This window comes from Gracilinanus agilis, chromosome X (genome assembly GCF_016433145.1).
Source record: "Gracilinanus agilis isolate LMUSP501 chromosome X, AgileGrace, whole genome shotgun sequence".
Classification (NCBI taxonomy): Eukaryota; Metazoa; Chordata; class Mammalia; order Didelphimorphia; family Didelphidae; genus Gracilinanus; species Gracilinanus agilis.
The window spans coordinates 61863889-61871425 of NC_058136.1; positions in this window are offsets into that span (position 1 = coordinate 61863889).

The following is a 7537-nucleotide window of genomic DNA, read 5'->3' on the forward strand; positions in this document are numbered from 1 at the left end:
TGCCCCCTCGCCGGCCCCTCGCCAGCCCCTGGCCGTGCCCCCTCGCCGGCCCCTCGCCAGCCCCTGGCCGTGGCCCCTCGTCGTGCCCCTGGCCGTGGCCCCGCACTTTTCCCCACACCGTGAGTTCTCGTCCCCCAAAGTCAGAGCCGAACTTTTGTCCAAAACGGGGTGGCCGTAATCTTCTGCCGCCCCCTTAGGTCGGCTTGTCTGTCTGTCTCGCTGGCCCACCTTTCGAGTTCTCAGCCTGGATGGTAGCTATGATAAGGGCTGCTTTGGACGCTATTAAAATCCCGGCCTATTCAGAATGGGCGAATGACTTGAATATAAAGAAGGAAACTGTAAGTAAATTAGGCCGTGGGAGAATAGTTTACCTGTCAGACCTATAGGAAAGGAAAGACTTTAAGACCAAGCAAGAGGGGGCAGCTGCGTGGCTCAGTGGTTGGAGAGCCAGGCCTAGAGACGGGAGGTCCCGGGTTCCAATTTGGCCTCAGACACTTCCCAGCTGCGTGACCCTGGGCAAGTCCCTTGACCCCCATGGCCCACCCTGACCACTCTTCTGCCTTGGGGCCAATACACAGGATTGATTCTAAGATGGAAGGGGAGGGTTAAAAAATAAAAGACCAAACAAGTGATAGAGAATATTACAAAATGTAAAATGAATAATTTTGATTATATTAAATTAAAAGGGTTTTGTACAAACAAAATCAATACAACCAAAATTAGAAGGGAAGCAACAAATTGGGAAAAAATCTTTATAAGAAAAACCTCTTACAAAGGTCTAATTCCCGAGATTTATAAGGAGCTAAATCAAAAAAAATCAAGCCATTCCCCAATGGATAAATGGGCAAGGGACATGAATAGGCAATTTTCAGGTAAAGAAATAAAAAGTATCAATAAGCACATGAGAAAGCGTTCTAAAGCTCTAATAATTAGAGAAATGCAAATCAAAACAACTCTGAGGTATCACTTCACACCTAGCAGATGGGCTAAAATGACAGCAGGGGAGAGTAATGAATGCTGGAGGGGATGTGGCCAAACTGGGACATTAATGCATTGTTGGTGGAGTTGTGAACTGATCTAACCATTCTGGAAGGCAATTTGGAACTCTGCCCAAAGGCTTTAAAAGACTGCATTCCCTCTGATCCAGCCATACCGCTGCTGGGTTTGTACCCCAAAAAGATCATAAGGAAAAAGACTTGGACAAACATATTCATAGCTGCGCTCTTTGTGGTGGCAGAAAATTGGAAAATGAGAGAATGTCCTTTCACTGGGGAATGGCTGAACAAATTGTGGTATCTGCTGGTGATGGAATATTATTGTGCTCAAAGGAATAATGAACTGGAGGGATTCCATGTGAACTGGAAAGACCTCCAGGAATGGATGCAAAGTGAAAGGAGCAGAGCCAGGAGAACACTGTACACAGAGACTGATACACTGTGGCACAATCGAATGTAATGGACTTCTGTACTAGCAGCAATGCAATGACCCAGGACAATTCTGAGGGACTTAGGAGAAAGAACACTATTCACATTCAGAGGAGGAAACATAGAAGAAAAACAACTGCTTGATCACATGGGTCAACGGGGATGTGATTGGGGATGTAGAATCTAAGCGATCACCCTAATGCAAATATTAATGATATGGAAGTAGGTCTTGATCAGTGACACATGTAAAACCCAGTGGAATTGCTTGTTGGCTATTGGAGGGGGTGGGAGGAGGGGAGGGAAAGAACGTGAATCATGGAACCATGGAAAAATATTCTAAATCCACTAAATAAGTAAACTTGATCTTAAAAATAAATAAATAAAGATGAAATCCACGCCTGCCAGGCCTCCTTCTTCGACATTTTTTTCTTTAATTCACTCGATAGCCTTGATCGTTTCTTTTTCCAAATGAATTGTGTTAGTCTTTCTTGTAACTCTCTAGAGAAATGACTTCTGCCCAAGGTACGGAGATGGAAGGAAATGCAGTTCCTGCTGCCCCGAGCCTGAGCTAGGCCGGGCCTGGGCCTCCATAAAGCATGAGCTGCAGCCCAGACGTGTGCGCACACCCACTCAGAGTGAGGCTTCTCTGCTTCTGGAGCCCACAAAGGTGGCAGATGGCTATAGAGCAGAAAGGACTGAAGGAAGATCTAAGGAAAACCTTCCCGCCAATGGGAAGCTAAGCCTGGAGCCTTAGGACCACAGCTGTCCTGGAAGGGAAAGTGAGAGGGCCCAACACCCACAGAGACACACAGAGAGACTCTTCTGCCTCTCTGGCCCAAAGACAAGCTATTGGAGAGGGGAAAAGTGAGGGGAAATGTTAAGTCTCATACTTGGGCCCAAAGAATCAACTGACAAAATGGCCACTTTTTTGCTGCATGAAGAGAATCATGGGGTCCAGAGCACCCAAAGGGGTGGAAGATGTTCTGGGAAGTACATGGAAACCTGGAGGCCATCCAGAGGGGCCGTCTAAGACCCAACTGAAGTCGTTCGGGATGGAGAAGACCAGGGAGACGCAATAGCCACTTGTAAACGTGCCAAATAGATGAGCAAATGGGACTTGTGCTTGGCTCCAGGGGGCAGATCTAGGAACAGTGGGGAGAAGGAACCAAGAGAAAAGGGAAGTTTATCAATTTGCCGAGTCGAACGAGTTTCCTGGGAAAGTCTTTGAGCCCTCACTGGTCCTTGTGGGGCAATGGCTGCCCAGGTGGTGGGTGGTTTGTAGATACTACAGGCACTGGTTTGGCGCCGAGTGGATCGAATGGCCCCTGACGTTTTAGCCAAGCCTAAGCATTGGGGGAGCCTTCTGGTGACTGCTGATTCCTAGAGTGTCAGGGTTCCCAGGGGACTTAAAGCCAGGAACGGTCAAGCTGGGAAGGCCCGTAGGACCTTCGAGTACGGGACGTCAGAGATGGGAGCTATCGTAGGCTTAGGATAAAGATTGTTAGCGTCAAGAGTGAGCCCAGCTTGGGAAAGGACTTTCAGATAAGCGAGGCTCGTGTTCTGCGATGCCCTAAAAGGGGACGAAAGCTGGTTGGTGTAGACGAGGCCTGTGGACCCTGAGGAGGGTAGAACCAGGACTGAAAAAGGATCCTTCCCAGAGGACCACTAGGCTAAGACAAGAGGATTTCTGGGCTCCCAGCAATCCCACAGAGTAGCCGAGAGCCCATCCCTGGCTCCTTAGCCTACCTGAGAGGGTAACTGAGCTGAGCTTCAGAGGCCATTGGGCCAAGAAGCCTTAGGGAGTGGCCCACCCTGCACGGTGCGGGAGCCGTGGGCCTGGGTGCCCATTCTCTGGCACACAATGGCACCAGCTGCCAATCCCCAGCCCAAAGAGCCACAATGTGGAGATTGTCATGCAGATGCCCTGGCGGCCTTGGCCAATGAGTTCCCCACCCCCTACCCCCAAGTTCCCCGGTGACAGCAGGCTTGATAATGGCCCTAGGAGTGAGCTGCAGGCAGGGCAGGCTAATGGCCTGGCCCAGCACCTAATTACACAGTAACTTGCGGGTAGATGGCAGCTAATTGTGTGACAAGCTTTGGGGAGGGGAAGGCCAAGGGCTTCTCCTTGGAGCTAATGAGCTTCACCCAGAGCTCCGAGGGGGGGCAGGGACCCTGGCAGGCCCCTGCGTGAAGGCGGGGCTGCCACGCCCCCATCCTCCCCCCAAGTGCGGAGCCTGCAGCACCAGTCAGAAGCCAGTGGGGAAATGAAGAAACGGTTAAAAGACGAACCCGCCCCTCTTCCCCCCCTCAGACCTGTCTCCTCTTGCCAAGTCTTGCTCCAGGCTGTCGTGGTGGGAGTCAGCAAGCCGAGCTCTGGGAAGAGGGTGGGAGAGGAGAGCCCCCCCCCATGGCTGGAGCCTCCTGGGCCCTCGCCTCTTCTTCTCCGCCGACGTGCCCCACCCCCAACATCGCACCAATCGTCTCTCCTAAGATTAAGTGGTGGAGTTCATGGGGCAGAACAGAGGGTACCACTGGGAGAGGAGACAGAAGACAGAGCTGGCAACCTGGGTGGCCTCCAGCTACTTGCCTGGGGCCCAGAACCCTCACCCTCTCCCATCTGCCCCTTCCTCCAGGTCCTTTCTTACCCAGAGACCTCATAGGTCCAGCCTCAGGGCCCCGTCAGGGCCCTGTGGGTGGCCCTCCTGGCCCCCGAGGGCTTTTCCCGGTCTCTGGAATGTTGTCCACCTGTGGCCAAGGGGCTCCCACAGGTCTGCCCCGGGACACCTGTGAGTCGGGGCGCAGCCTCCCGCAGCCTGGGCTCTGCAGCCCGATGCCGTTTGACCCGAGGGGAGTCACTTAAGCTCTCTAAGCCTCAGTTTCCTAATCTGTAAAGTGGAGCTCAAAGGAACAGGAGAGACCCCGTGCAGACTTGCATGCCGCAGTGGATGGAGGGCTACGTTTGGAGCTAGAGGACCCGGGCTCAAACACAGACTCCATGGCTCACCAACGGTGTGGGACCTGAGGCGCACCCCTTCCCTCAGTGGCTTGCAGTCTCCTCCTCTGCAAAGTGAGAGGGCGAGTCTCAGGCCTCCTTATGGCTCCTCTCCTGCCGAGAGCTCGAATCCTATGATCCCGGCCGGTTACGCCATGTTACGTTCCATCCCCGGGCTAGCCTTCACGTGAGCCGCGTGTCAAAGCGCCCTCTGATTCTAGCCCTGTGGGTCCTGCATGACGCGCTGGGCCACACTTGCCCTGGAAGAGTTTCAGCTCTCCCCTTGCCGCCACGCTTTGGGGGCCCCGAAGAGGCGGGCGTTCTCTGGGATCGTGGCCACTCAGCTCCCCCAGCAGAACATCGAAAAGGGCGCCCATGAAACGCAAATACGAATGACCCTCCTCCTCCTCCGCTGGACTAGGAAGCGCCGGAGACACCCACTGCCAGCTGGGAAGTCTTTGATCGCGAGGGGCGTTCAGCCTGAGCCTTTCAGCACGGGGTCGTCGGATGGGCCCGTCGCAGCTCCTGTGGGGCTTTTCCCCGCACGTGGCTTGGAGATCACGAGGAGCTGGCGTGGCCCCGAAGTGTCGGGGAATCCGTGTGCTGTGTCCCAGAAGCTGCAGGTCCTCCATCTGCCCGGGATAGCCGGGGCTCGCTCGTGTCGTCTCCCCGACTGGATGCCAGGGCATGCGGGGGAGGGCCAAAGCTAGGACGAAGCCAAGATCCTGAACCAGGGTGGCGGGAAGGCTCCTGGGGCCACCTGGGGAAGGGTGCCGTGTGGGAGAAAGGCGAAGGGCTCTCCTTAGTGGTGGAGGTGTCAGCAGACAAGAAGAACATGGAGCCGAAGGAGGACTTGGGAGAGGGTGCCAGCTCAAAGGCGAGGGTCCAGGCCAGAGCCCCGAGGCCGGCTCCACTCATGGGGCGGAAGGCAGGGGAAGATTTGGCCGAGAAGCCCAAGGAGTGGCCAGGTAAGGAGGAGGAACGGGGCCGGGGAAGCCAAAGGGAAGAAGCCCACCAAGCAGAGCCCCTCTTGAGAGGGCTGCCGCCCTCCACCTACCTACTCGAGAGGCCTGAGGGCCAGAGCCACCCCCGCCCCCGTGAGCTCCTGACTCAACCTGCATTCCTGATATTTGGGGGCCCTAAAAGCAAAGGCAGACAGGAGTGCAAGCATTGAAGTGGCTGCTGACAAGTTAGAACAGCTTACAGAATTCTCCTGGGGTTACGGGCTGGGGGGGGCAGCGAGCCCCCACTCCAGGAAGCAGCTCCGGCATCTGGGACCTGCTCCTACTCTGACGAGCCCTAGCTCTGAGCTCTGGATGGGGCCTAGGGTCCCCTCTCCACCCGGGAAGCTGCGCTCCGGCCCATTCTGTCCCTCCCGAGCTGATGGACGGAGACCCTTCGAGTAGGTGGAGCCCCCTTCCCAGTGCCAGGAGAGCCCACAGGCCGAGGAAAGCACCGTTACTGGCTGGAGTCCCAGAAATGCCCCCTGCGTGGGAGAAGGGGATGAGAGGGCTTCCCTGCGGCCAGCAAGCCACAGAACTGTCCCCGGGCCCCAGGGGCCAATCCAGACAAGGCCAGAGAACACGGTCCTGGCCTCGTTGGGCCCCCTTCTCCTCTCCCTGCCCCTCACTTCTTCCTCGTCCCCTCCTCCTTCCCCTTCTCTTACCTCTCTCCTTCCTGCACCTACCCAGCCCCTTCCGAAGTCACCAAAGCCATCCCCCTGCCTCTCCACAAGCCCGGCCCACCTAGGGCGAGACCCCTCAGTGGGACGGGACACCTGAGCTCCCCTTCCCACTAGGGAGTAACCATGGACAAGGTGTAAAGCCCCTAGGTGGGCAGGGCAAGAACCCCTCAGAACTGTGCCTCCCGGCCTGCCTTTCCTAGCTGGCACCGGTGTGGGGCTGCTTATGCCCAGCTGCCAGCCCCAAGCTGGACTCCCTTCTCCTCCCCTCCCTGGGGCTGGGCTGGGGCTGGGGGCTGTCAGGGCCATGCTCCTGTAATCGGATTAAGCCACTAGGGATGCAGCAGCCTACAGCACACGCCAACCACCAGGCCTCCCCACCCCCAACCCCGTAATCCTCAGCTTAACCCATCCTCTCTCACCCACCTCCGACAGCTAGCTGGGTATTCCCCAGGAGGGAGGGCGGGCCCAGGGTCTGCAATGTTGGTCACAAGAGGCGCTTGCAGGCTCCCTGGGACCCATTGCCTAAAGCAGCCCCTTCCACCCACTGCACCCTTCTAAGAAGAGGCTGTCTCCACCTCCCAACCCCCACCCCTAGCTGTTCCAGCTGCTGACTGCTCTCAGCCCAGCCAAGTTGATGGAGAGAGAGAGAGATCGGGAGCTGGCCAGGCTCTCGGAGGTCAGTCATCCATTTTACAGAAGGAGAAACCAAGGCAGTCCCCAAGAGCATAAAGGATTTGCCTGAGGTGGTCACCCAACGAATAAATAACAACAGGCGTCGTTACACACCTTTAAGGGCACCCCTCTTGGCTCTTTTTTCTACTTGGGCCTCACACTAACAAGATCTGGCGTGACTGTGTTGGGTTCTGGAGGGGTAACCTTGGAGGTCTCTGCGCCTAACCTATAGCTCATGAGCCTCCACTGATGTGCCAGATATGCCAGTAGACACACCCTTAGCAAAGGCATTAACTGGATAGGCCAGGACTAGTTATGATAAAGCTTCCCTTCTATGACCTGGGGGGGGGGGATGTGCTCCATCCCTCAAATTGCCCTAAGCCCCTCCCGAATTGCTTGAATGCTTTCATTTGCCAGCCATTGCTCATTTTTATTTTGTTCTCCGTTTCCCCCTTTTTGGCTCAGTCAGAGAGGCGCTCCCCCGCCCCCCTCCCACCCTCAAACTCGGACCTTAGGGCACTGGATTCACCTTCTCTTTCTTAGAGCCCCTTCCCGGTCAGTTCAGGCACACCACCACCCTTCAGAGTGCTTCTTCTCCTGGCTTCCACCCCTGCCACTTGCCCTCCCTTCTTCTCCATTGTAGCTCTGGTTTCCCTTGCATGGATTGAACTTTCCCATTAGCATTCAGCTAGAGGGTAGGAGCTGTCTTGCTTGCATGTATTTGTGTCTCCGGTGCTCAGCACAGACCCTGGGACATAGGGATGA